The sequence below is a fragment of the Bombina bombina genome, chromosome 8 (genome assembly GCF_027579735.1).
Source record: "Bombina bombina isolate aBomBom1 chromosome 8, aBomBom1.pri, whole genome shotgun sequence".
NCBI classification, from domain to species: domain Eukaryota; kingdom Metazoa; phylum Chordata; class Amphibia; order Anura; family Bombinatoridae; genus Bombina; species Bombina bombina.
Window position 1 is genome coordinate 331,823,175 of NC_069506.1, and position 13,467 is coordinate 331,836,641.

A 13,467-nucleotide genomic window follows, 5' to 3' on the forward strand; every position below is an offset into this window, starting at 1 on the left:
TATAGTTTCTTGTATTAGTGTAACATATTTGTTTAGGTTCATTTAAAGGGACAGTAAACACCTTGTAATTACAAGACATTTCTGTTGTCTGTTATAGGATAACACATTAGCCAAGTCTCATTTTTTTTAAAAGAAACTAGCTTTGTGTTTGCTGCAACTTTTTTAAAAAAAGCAAAACTCCAGCCACAACTTGTGCCATTGGGAGAAGCCAATCTAGGCTTAGGTCTGACTCTGCAGCTGACAAGTCTAGCCACAGTCTAATTGTTAGTATAAAGTACATTGTTTTGCAGTTCTTATCTCTTAAAGTCAAATTTGGAAGGATTTGTAACAGTGTAAGCAATGATAGCTGTGAATGATGTTATTTCATTTCTAAGAATTATAAAAGCCATGGTTTTCAAAGTTAAAGTACATTAGAAGGGGGGCACTAAAAAATAAAAGCTTATTGCTAAGTTGTTTTGTGTAACTCAACATTTTATATTAAAATCTTAAGTAGTATTGTAAGCCAAGCTAATTTGTTCTTCCAGTCTAAAGCCTTCAGAGGTAAAGTTCATATTCACCATTTGAATGACATTCTAACCTGAACATTTTTGGCAGCTGCTCACGCTTTACTCGTTACCTCCCCCCTCATTGCCTGATCTCACTGCTGAGAAAGTTCAGTTCCTTTCTTACTGTTCTTAAACTTAACCAGCTGACATTTTCCAAATAACAAAATTCCTCTATTTTGTATCGTCATTCTCAGACTCTGAATGTCTTTTCAGAGGAGAGGAGCTGAGTTGGGAGGGAGTTTGGAATCTGTTGTGCAGCCAACCTTTTGAAAAGACCGCTCAGGGGCTAATTAAAATTGAACATGGACACTTAATTCTGATGAGACATCGAGGTACATTGTGGTAGCACAGTCCCGCTGTCACGGTTATGAGAAGGACTGAAAGAATGAAAAATACCTTCACAGCTTTTTGAAGGACCAAATATAGGGATTCCTTTCACTGTTACTGTGAGTACTGTTATATATTTTATAGCACAGAGAAATCATAAAAAAGAAACATGATTCCTCTGATATTAAACATCAGTGATGCCAGGGCTTTAAATCCAGCCAAAATATTTATATGTAATTAAAATACTTTCTCTAATGTAGTCCAAGGAGATTTATTTATCAAATTTAGAGTTAAAAAACTCTGCTTCCAAAAACATTGAAATCACTATTAATTCATGAGTTTTCTCTCCATATGAAATAAACTAATTAACCCACCAGTTTTGTGATTAAAATCACATTGGGAATCATTAATACTTTTAAAGAGATAGTTATAAACATAATTTATTTAATCTAATTCTAGGAGCTAAACAATCCAATTAAATCCTTTCACAATTGATTAAATGTGGTTTCTATATAGTGGCCACTGATATTTTTAGTATCCCTAGGTTCATTCAAATGGGAGTAGAAGGCTGGAACAACTTTTTGTCTGTGGTAATCCCACACAATAAGGGATGGTCTTTGTTTATTTTGAGATGTTTTTTGTTTATTACTTCTGTGATTAATGGCTTACACTGAGGTTATTTTGCCTTTCTCCTACATTGATCATGGGGTGGGTAGTCCTCTGTGATCCTGGTGATGAGCAGTAAAAAAAAAAAAAAGATGTACAGCTCTCCGTTGGCCCTTACACTCGTGTCCACTTTTAAAAGTTGGGTGACAGAATATACAACTGTCAACTTTTTTAACTTGTTTTATACAAATGTAAAGCAAACATGGGAAGCACTAAAACTGGGTGTCTCTAACAGCCATTATTAAATCCAATCATCCATTCAACCTTTGATGGCAACTCAAAACTATATGATATCATGATATCAAATAATTATAGGAAAAGTGGCAAATAATTTCAACCTCAAGAGTGTTGCATCGAAAAAAAAAAATGAATGAAAACATAAACCCTACAAAAGAGTTACTTACACACACAATTACAAGATGTTCTAGATATTATTATTAACAGATTATCATTAATATTAAACTTTATGAAGCCCCACCTGAAAATCTTCTGACTAACCAGATAATTCTATTTTATTGCATAATTCCGAATGGGTGGAAATTGTGTCCTTCACAAGAGAAATTGAACATGGTTAAATCCATTTGGAATGTACTGTCTGTTAATCCCATAATTATCAAATGACCAAAACAGCAAATACATATAAAATGATTGTGGGTATATATTTAAATTTTGGACCGTCATTATCCTCTGAAATTCAATGTGTTCCACTTTCATCTTTTTCTATGAAAGAAAAAAGAAGTCTATGAAAGAATAAAGAAGTCTTTCTCTCTTTTCTCCCTCTGTATTTCTGCTGGTTTTGTTGCCCTCTGTTTGTTTTTCTTTAGCATCTACTCCCACTCCAGCTTGCCATCTAACTAGCCCACCCACCTTCCTGCTGTATTTAATGGTGCTCACTGCACAACCATGCAGTGGGCGCGCAGCTGACGTGCCGAAGGCAAGCCCTTCAGTGCCCGTCCGTGCCTGACCGCACGCAACGCCATGAACCTTGGCTCCAGAAACCGCTGCCATTACAACACCAGCACCCTCCACGCGCTCAACACTGGTAGATCGTCCGCCTGCCACCGCGCATCCCTGACCAACACCTTCGACTCTTTACCTGCCGCAACTGCTCCTTCCCCTCCCTCCGGACAACAACCCAACCAATTAAACTACCCAAAAACAGCCGTAACTACCTCAACTGCATCCTCCTCAACACCCGCTACATCCACAAGCACGCCCTTGAAATCTGGAATCTGCTAGACTCCACCTCCCCATACGTCGCCTTCCTTACTGAGACCTGGCTGAACCCCGCATCAGCACTGGACATCGCCACTGCAATACCCGACGGCTACAAGATCTGCCACAAAGACAGCAGCAACAGATCTGGAGGAGGCATCGCCATCATCAACAAACACACCATCCAAGTCACAACCAGCTCTGACGACCACTCACCAGGCCTGGAACACCTACACTTCAAGATCCAGGTCAACCCCAACACCACCCTCCATGGCACCCTCATCTACAGACCTCCCGGACCTCATCCCGCTTTCTGCGACTCCATCACTGACCACATCGCACCCCATTGCCTCGCCTCAACAGACTACATCCTCCTCAGTGACCTCAACTTCCATCTTGACAACCCCAACAATCACAACACCTCCACCCTCCTGGAGAACCTTGGAACCATCGGACTGAAGCAACTCGTAAACTACCCAACCCATGCAGCTGGCCACACCCTCAACTCAATCTTCTCCGCTGGCAACCACATCTCAGTCAATCACATCACCAAACTCCTCTGGAATGACCACCACTGCATACACTTCTCTTTCATCAAACCCATCACCCACCTCTGGCAGTACCACCCACCCAGCAGAAACTGGAACAACATCACCCAAGACCAACTGCACTGCACCCTAAACAAACTTCCGCACCCACCTCCACAGATGCCAACTCCTCTGCCCGCAACCTCCACCGCTAGATCACAGACTGCTCCAACACTCTCGAAAACCCAAGAAACCATCCAGCCGCCAAACCATCAACAAAGCCAGCTGGTTCACCCTGGCCTTTCAGGACTCCAAACACCACTGCAGACAATTGGAAAGAACCTGGAGATCCAGCAAGACCCTGCTGGAAAAAGCTGCCTTTAAGGAAGCAATCACCACCCACCACCACCTCATAAAAACCGCCAAAAAAAAACGTCATCTAAGACAGAATGAACTCTAACGCACACAACAGCAAGGAGTTGTTCTCAGTCATTAAATAATTCTCTAAACCCAACAGCCACACCACCGACATCCCACCCTCCCAGGACCTCTGAGATACCCTCACTGCACCCTTCCACCTCAAGATCCTCGACATCTATGACAGTTCCACGCCTCATAACTCAACCTCCACCACCCACCCCCCTATACCCACTGACACCCCACCCAAATGGACTCTTCACTCTCCATGGACCGACAAATCAATGCCATCACCTCAACATGCTTCCACATTCGCCACCTGCTACGGAAAATCTTCAAGTGGATCCCTATCGAAAACCAAGAAAACAGTCACCCACGCCCTCATCAGCAGCTGGTTGGACTACGGCAACGCACTCTACGCCGGCTCCACCATCAAACTCCAAAAGAGACTCCAACATATCCAGAACGCGTCAACCAGACTCATCCTGGACATCCCGCGCCAATACCAAATAACCGAACACCTAAGGAACCCTCACTGGCTCCCTATCAACAAGAGAATCATCTTCAAGCTCCTTACCCACACGATCAAGGCTCTACACATCATCAGACCCAAATACATCAACCACAGCATACATTTCTACACCCCCATCAGACAACTCCGATCGGCCGACCAAGCACTCGCAGTCATCCCCCGCATCAGCAAAGTCAAAGCAGTCAGAAGATCCTTCTCTTACATGGCAGCAAAGACATGGAACATCCTCCCGCTGCACCTCAGACAATCCACCTCCCTTACAAAGTTCAGACAGGACCTCCAAACCTGGCTCTTCGACTGAACGCCCCCCCCCCCCTCCTCCTATCCTATTCCCTTAGCGCCTTGAGACCCTCATGGGTGATTAGTTTGTGCTCTATAAGTACCCAATAGATAGAATAATTTAACCTTAAACATAACTCTCCAATCTCAGCTAATTCAAATGCAGGAAGCTTAAAGTATAATTTCTTACATGAGATTTTACTCTAAGAAAAAAACAAAAACAGAGCCTAAATTAACCAACCACCAAGCTATATTTAATGGTAAGATTTCATTTAAAAGTAAATACTTTTGACCTTTTGACATTCAAATCATGATTTTCTGTAAGAATTAAAATATACTGATTAGTTTTGATTTTGATATTTCAACTTTGTGTGTTTTTCTTGTTGACCTTTTCATTCATTATTTAAATGCACTCATGTAACATCTCATTTTTCTCTAGATGAAGGTACAGCCAGTGACTGGAGCATATTTACATATGTTTGCGTCTCATTTGGTGCATTCTCATCTGGAGTGAAAGGGTAGTATACCTATGACTATGTATTTCACAGGGTTAAATACACATTGAAGGAAAGGGATTTATTAAAATAAAAATGTTCTAATGAAATATAGGATTTTATTTTTGTGCTAGAACAACCCTTTAATGCTGTCTGCTGGTGTTTAAATCATGTTTTATCTACAGCGTTCTATACAAATGTGATGTATCATTGTCTACCCTCCCTAGCTACTTCTAAATTTACTATTGAAAATAAAATATTCTACTTTTAAATCTGGAAGATTACAAAAAAATGTGTATTTCCCCTTGTTGCAATTTTTCTAAATCACCACGTTTTCATTATTTGTTATGCATTGCAGGCTGGAAAGGGAAAAAAGAGTATTGAAAGACAAATGTAATACAGTGTACTTCAGTCTTATTAAAGGAGATTTAGAAAAATTCCCATAAGTCCCATTTCTACCTATACCTGTAATTGCACTTTGGAACTACATAGCAAGCCAACTCTCAGAAGAGTGTCAGATGTCATATTAGAGACTTGTCACTTTCAGAACTCAAAATATACTACAAATCCATCCAGCCAGCTTATCAGATGCATTATTATCTGAATGTTAGAAATGTGAAAAATATAGAAATAAAATAAAACAGAGAGTTGATGTATTTACACTTTTTATGGGGGAATATGCATATTATTCAATAAATATGATATCACTATTACTAAATTAGAAACAATGATTAACACCTTAGATGCCAGTGAATTTGGTAACCAAGTATGAGGCAGTTAACTTACTGAGAGACATCAGTATCAGTACAGAAAATAAAGAAACCTTGTTAGACTTTTCTAAGTCTAAGCAATATTTGCAAAGTCATCCTTGCAGACTCAAGGAGGAAAAGGATGAGTTTTATAGCATCTTTGGGAGGGCTGGATATTCCAGGGAATGAGACATAAGAGGAAGATTTGTGTTGGTGAAGGAGAAAGGGGAAATTAAGAATGATGATAATTCTGATGAGTAAGAGCACAATAGAGGCATCATGCAAAGGAGATTGGAAGGAGACTGATTGTAAAATAAGCAGATTCTGAAAAAATATACAGCAGTACAGGTAGTAGGTAAATAACGCCTAAAAGAGGAAGATTCATGAGTGGTGGAAAGAAGAGATAGCCTGGACCTAAAACAAGTAGTATGAGTGGTGTGAGACAGAAACTATTATCAAAATATTAAGATAGATGTGCATAAGTGATAGGTAGGAGACTGGTACTAAAGTACTAACATGATAAGGGAAAAAATGGAGCCTAAAGTGGTTTAAAGCAAGTTGGGTGTTGATTCAGGGGCATAACTACAGGGGTCTTAGTGGAAAACAGACCTGTAGCTCTACAAGGCCCATCTTGCCATGCAATCAGTAGTGGCCTTACTACAGGTGGGTCTGGTGGGCCAGGCATCCACCTGCATCATGAATGTCCCTTGAAAACCTGGGCTCACATTTGAATTTGTCTTTACAGAATGGTGGCACAGTTTCCAAGATGTCCATGTTTTTGCAGCCACCATATTTGTACAGGAAGGCTGCATAAGAACAGGCTAACCAAGGGGGAAGGAAGACTCACAGTCACAGAGAAACAGCTCATCTTGCTCTGTGTGGCTGCTGTTAATTAAGTTGACATGGGGTCCTGCTGCAGCCTTTGCCTGTGGCCCAATGAGGTCTAGTTATGCCCTTGGGTTAGGAAGATCTTGAATGAAACTAGGAGACTGCCCTATAAATAAGGAGGATTACTGCATGCAACGTGGGAAATAATTTGAGTTTAGAAAAAGAAGAAATCAGATATCTTAGAGGAGATCAGCTTTGTTTGCTATTTGCCATCAATCTGTGACAGTTTCCTGTGTTAAGTAATAATCAATAAACACATGTTAAGGACCAGGAGCTTGAGATTTGTTGGAGAGAGGGGGAGACTGGTGATGGTCAATGCTTGTTGACGTTTCATTTATGCCTTGTCTGTACCACTTGCTGGTTTCGTGAGCACTTGTCAATTCCTGTTTAGCCATTTCTGTTTAGGAGAATGCATTACTGGGACTAAACTGGATTTCGGTGTAGATAGATTGCAGTCATTTATTTTGTTTTAAAACTGTCCTAAAATGTAATCTTATTCTGAAAACTGAAATCATATAGAAAGAAGACAACACCCCATGATTTAAATGATATGCAATGGATAAATCATACATACTTACATATATGTATACGAGAGAGAGAGATGAAAAGATAGATGATAGATAGATGATAGATAAATAAAAATGATAGAGATAGATAGATATAGATAGGTAGATGATAGATAGATAGATAGATAGCTATAGATAGATAGATGATAGATAGAGAGATATATGATAGATAGATAGATAGATAGATAGATAGATAGATAGATGACAGAGAGATAGATAGATAGATAGATAGATAGATAGATAGATAGAGAGAGAGATAGTCAAGGACTAGTAAACTAGTAGAAAATGAAAACTATGTAAATATAAAGTGTAGATAAAATTATTAAAATACAAAATGAGATAAAAATGTTAACAGAATGCATCAAACAACAATAAATAAAATAATAAGGCAAAACTATTATTTGTCAATTAATATCACATAATATAATTCAGTAAACATATAAAAGCATATTATGTCAAGTAAAATATAAACCTTAATACAAATGTTATTAGTAAGTGTTGGAGACATTGCTGGGGGTGGATAATTGTTAGTGATATGTTTTAAAAAGCATCTGCAGGTGTTGTATACCAACATGGATCATAGGTAGTACTTCTTAAGAAAATTGCATAGGTTCCATAAAACCTACAAACTAAATAAATATCTTGCCAAAAAAAAGTAAAATTGCAACTTGAAATTGAGGTTTGTACCATCTCTTAATCAATTGAGCCACATCTAACACTAATGCCTTATTTCCTCGCCATATAGAACAAGCCCCACTATGAAGGACACGGTCAACACAAAAACACCTTCAGAACCTTACAAAATAAATACATTGAGCAGGAAAAAATATACCCTTTATAAAACAGTCCACTCTTATATATGCAAAAAACTTAAAAAAAAAGGTAAACTTGAGAGGTAAACTTGAGATAACCATGCCAGTTTTGAATTAGTGAGACAGGTCAGATGAGATACTTCACTGGAGTATAGGATCTTCCTTAAGTCAGTCTGATTGACCCCCCAAATTGCCCACACTAAATCCCTTATTCTATCTGCAAGGTTTTTAAGATGCCTCTTGTTCTATACAAAGAGAAAGTTTTTACAAACTTGCGGCTAGATTACGAGTTGTGCGTTAGGGTAAAAAAGCAGCGTTAAGAAGTCCTAACGCTGCTTTTTTATGCCCGCTGATATTACGAGTCTTGAAGGTTTAGGGTCAATGCACACTTCTTTGGCCTTACCACAAAGCGACTTACATAAACTTTGTGAAGTCTTTTTTTTATGGGACTTCCATAGCGCCGGTATTATGAGTCTGTCCTGGGAGGCCAAAAAGTGAGCGGTACACCCTACCCTGTCAAGAGTCCTAACGCATTTAAAAGTCAGTAGTTAAGAGTTTTATGGTATAACGCCGTAACATAAAACTCATAACTAAAGTGCTAATAAGTACTTTAGAGCTCTTAACTACTGTGCTCTAAAGTACACTAACACCCATAAACTACCTATGTACCCCTAAACCGAGGTCCTCCCACATCGCTGCCACTCTAATAAATTTTTTAACCCCTAATCTGCCGACCGCACACCGACGCCACCTACATTATCCCTATGTACCCCTAATCTGCTGCCCCTAACATCGCTGACACCTACATAATATTTATTAACCCCTAATCTGCCCCTCCCAACGTCGCCGCTACCTTACCTACACTTATTAACCCCTAATCTGCCGACCGGACCTAGCCGCTACTCTAATAAATGTATTAACCCCTAAACCGCCTCACTCCCGCCTCAAAAACCCTATAATAAATATTATTGACCCCTAATTTGCCCTCACTAACATCGCCGACACCTAACTTCAAGCATTAACCCCTAATCTGCCGACCGAACCTCGCCGCTACTCTAATAAATGTATTAACCCCTAAAGCTAAGTCTAACCCTAACCCTAACACCCCCTAAATTAAATATAATTGTAATCTAACGAAATAAATTAAATATTATTAACTAAAGTCTTCCTATTTAAAACTAAATACTTACCTGTAAAATAAACCCTAATATAGCTACAATATAACGAATAATTATATTGTAGCTATTTTAGGATTTATATTTATTTTACAGGCAACTTTGTATTTATTTTAACTAGGTACAATAGTTATTAAATAGTTATTTACTATTTAATAGCTACCTAGTTAAAATAATTACCAAATTACCTTTAAAATAAATCCTAACCTACATTACAATTATACCTAACACTACACTATCAATAAATAAATTAAATCACTTAACTACAAGTACCTACAATTAAATAAACTAAACTAAATTACAAAAAAAAAAAACTAAATTACAAAAAAAAAAAAACTAAATTACAAAAAATAAAAAAAGATTACAAGAATTTTAAGTTAATTACACCTACTCTAAGCCCCCTAATAAAACAAAGCCCCCCAAAATAAAAAAATTCCCTACCCTAATCTAAATTAAAATAGTTAACAGTTCTATTACCTTACCAGCCCTTAAAAGGGCTTTTTGCGGGGCATGCCTCAAAGAAATCAGCTCTTTTGCCTGTAAAAAAACACAATACCACCCCCCAACATTACAACCCACCACCCACATACCCCTACTCTAACCCAAACCCCCCTTAAATAAACCTAACACTACCCCTTGAAGATCTCCCTACCTTGAGTCGTCTTCACTCAGCCGAGCAGAGATGGACCAAAAGAAGACATCCGGAGCGGCAGATGTCTTCATCCTATCCGGGCAGAAGAGGACATCCAGACCGGCAGACATCTTCATCCAAGCGGCATCTTCTATCTTCATCCATACGACGAGGAGCGGCTCCATCTTCAAGACCTCCGGTGCAGAACATCCTCTTCCTACCAACGACTACGACAAATGAAGGTTCCTTTAAGTGACATCATCCAAGATGGCGTCCCTCGAATTCCGATTGGCTGATAGGATTCTATCAGCCAATTGGAATTAAGGTAGGAAAAATCTGATTGGCTGATTGAATCAGCCAATCAGATTCAAGTTCAATTGGATTGGCTGATCCAATCAGCCAATCAGATTGAGCTCGCATTCTATTGGCTGATCGGAACAGCCAATAGAATGCGAGCTCAATCTGATTAGCTGATTGGATCAGCCAATCCAATTGAACTTGAATCTGATTGGCTAAACTAAACTACCAATTGCCCTTAAAAGGGCCTTTTGCAGGGCATTGTCCCAAAGTAATCAGCTCTTTACCTGTAAAAAAAAATACAAACAACCCCCCATCAGTAAAACCCACCACCCACACAACCAACCCCCCAAATAAAATACTTTCTAAAAAAAACTAAGCTCCCCATTGCCCTGAAAAGGGCATTTGGATGGGCATTGCCCTTAAAAGGGCAGTTAGCTCTTTTGCAGGCCCAAACCCTAACCTAAAAATAAAACCCACCCAATACACCCTTAAAAAAACCTAACACTAACCCCCTGAAGATCAACTTACAATTCTGAAGATCGGATATCCATCCTCAAGGAAGCAGCAGAAGTCTTCATCCAACTGGGCTGAAGTCCTCAATGAAGCCGGGAGAAGTCTTCATCCAAGCCGGGCGAAGTGGTCCTCCAGACGGGCAGAAGTCTTCATCCAGACGGCATCTTCTATCTTCATCCATCCGACGCGGAGCGGCTTCATCTTCAAGACATCCGAGGCGGAGCATCCTCTTCATCTGACGACTACCCGATGAATGAAGGTTCCTTTAGGTTTTTTTTATTTTGGGGGGGCCTTTTTATTTCGATAGGGCTATTAGATTAGGTGTAATTAGTTTAAATATCTGTAATTTGTTTATTATTTTCTGTAATTTAGTGGGGTTTTTTTTTTGTACTTTAGCTAATTTAATTTAATTTAGGTAATTGTATTTAATTTAGTTAATTTATTAAATTATAGTGTAGTGTTAGGTGTTATTGTAACTTAGGTTAGGTTTTATTTTACAGGTAAATTTGTATTTATTTTAGCTAGGTAGTTAGTAAATAGTTAATAACTATTTAGTAACTATTCTACCTAGTTAAAATAAATACAAACTTGCTTGTAAAATTAAAAAAAAACCTAAACTAGCTACAATGTAACTATTAGTTATATTGTAGCTAGATTAGGGTTTATTTTATAGGTAAGTATTTAGTTTTAAATAGGAATAATGTAGTTAATTATAGTAATTTTATTTAGATTTATTTTAATTATATTTAAGTTAGGGGGTGTTAGGGTTAGACTTAGGTTTAGGGGTTAATACATTTAGTATAGTGGCGGCGACGTTGGGGGCAGCAGATTTGGGGTTAATAAATGTAGGTAGGTGGCGGCGATGTTAAGGACGGCAGATTAGGGTTTAATAATATTTAACTAGTGTTTGCAATGCAGGAGTGCGGCGGTTTAGGGGTTAATATGTTTTTTATAGTGGCTGCGATGTTGGGGACGGCAGATTAGGGGTTAATAAGTGTAGGTAGGTGGCGGCAACATTGGGGGCGGCAGATTAGGGGTTAAAAACATAATGTAGGTGGTGTCGATGTTGTGGGTGGCAGATTAGGGGTTAATAGGTATAATGTAGGTGTCGACAATGTTGGGGGTGGCAGATTAGGGGTTAATAAGTGTAAGATTAGGGGTGTTTAGGCTCAGGGTTCATGTTAGGGTGTTAGGTGTAGACATAACTTTTATTTCCCCATAGGAATCCATGGGGCTGCGTTAAGGAGTTTTACGCTGGTGCACGTTTTGCAGGTGTTAGACTTTTTTTAGCTGGCTCTCCCCATTGATCCCTATGGGGAAATTGTGCACGAGCACGCACGACCAGCTCACTGCTGACTTAGGTAGTGCTGGTATTGGAGTGCGGTAATGAGCTAATTTTTGCTCAACGCTCACTTCTTGTCTTTTAACGACAGGTTTGTAAAAACTCGTAATACCAGCACTGCAGGTAAGTGAGCGGTGAGTGAAAACTGCTCGTTAGCACTGCACAGTCTCTAACGTAAAACTCGTAATCTAGCCGCAAGATAGGAATATTCTGCAATTGCAGACATTTACAATTACTGTGTTTCGCAAGTCGGGGAGATTGTGATTGTTTTAACTACTTAGCAATAAGTTCTAAATTCATGTGCATGAGTTAAGTATTGGGCACTTAAAGTTACACGAAACCCAAAATAGAAACATACATTTTGATAGTAGATAAGAACCATAGACCAAACCAGTCTGCCCAAAATTTGCAAGGCTCTCGCTGCTTCGTACCGGCCCTGCAAGGCTCTCGCTGCTTCGTACCACCCTGCAAGGCTCTCGCTGCTTCGTACCGGCCCTGCAAGGCTCTCGCTGCTTCGTACCGGCCCTGCAAGGCTCTCGCTGCTTCGTACCGGCCCTGCAAGGCTCTCGCTGCTTTGTACCGGCCCTGCAAGGCTCTCGCTGCTTTGTACCGGCCCTGCAAGGCTCTCGCTGCATCGTACCGGCCCTGCAAGGCTCTCACTGCTTCGTACATGGAGCCTAAAGTATTTTTCACAAGAAGAGTGACACTAGAGCAAAGATTCATTATCTTAGTTTGGAGAATAGCAGGTAGTGGTGTAATTCGCATAGTTGATGGTAGTTGATCCATGGGGGTAGATTTATCAAGCAGCGGATGCTGCAATCTACCCCCGAGGTTTTTGGCTCGCCGGAAACTTAAGTTAATGCTGCTCCTTAACTTATCCGCCACCTTTGAGGTGATCAGATACATTTGTGATGATTGACACCCCTGAATGTGCGGCGAATGTGCAGGGGGCGGCATTGCACAAGCATTTCACCAGAAATTTTTGTGCAATGTTAAATGCCGACATCGTATGCTGTTGGCATTTAGCGAGGTCGGGTAGACATGATTTGCCACAGTTTGATAATTCAGTCACTGACTTCTAACTGAGGTGGAATACTGTAAAGACATTTGGGAATTTATACTTTATATGCATATGGCTATCTTAAACATAAATTAAAGATTTGCAATGCTCAAACATTTTCTTTAATGATTCAGACACAGTGTACAATCTGGAAGAAAAAAACAAACAAAAAAACTTTCCAATTTACTTTTAGGGGCCGATTTATCAAGGGACAAACAGCACCTGATGCCCCTGTTTCCGCTGCTCCTTACCTGTTCCACCTGCTCTGAGCGGAGGACAGCAATAAACCCAATCAGATACGATGGGGTTGATTGACAACCCCTGCTAGCGGCCAATCTGCAGGGGGCGGCATTGCACAAGCAGTTCACCAGAACGTATGCTGTCAGCATTCAGCGATGTGTTTCGGACAACGTATTATGTCGGACAGAC

The 13,467-nt window shown here is 39.8% G+C and overlaps 1 protein-coding gene across 1 annotated transcript in view; it reads left to right on the top strand.

The window, feature by feature from the left end:
- Window positions 1-916: 916 nt before the first annotated feature.
- Window positions 917-13,467, top strand: part of KIRREL3 (kirre like nephrin family adhesion molecule 3) — a 1,250,147-nt gene continuing 1,237,596 nt past the window's right edge. The window contains exon 1 of the mRNA XM_053691559.1: window positions 917-991. The gene's annotated coding sequence lies outside the window, so the exon portion shown is untranslated. The remainder of the gene's footprint in view (window positions 992-13,467) is intronic.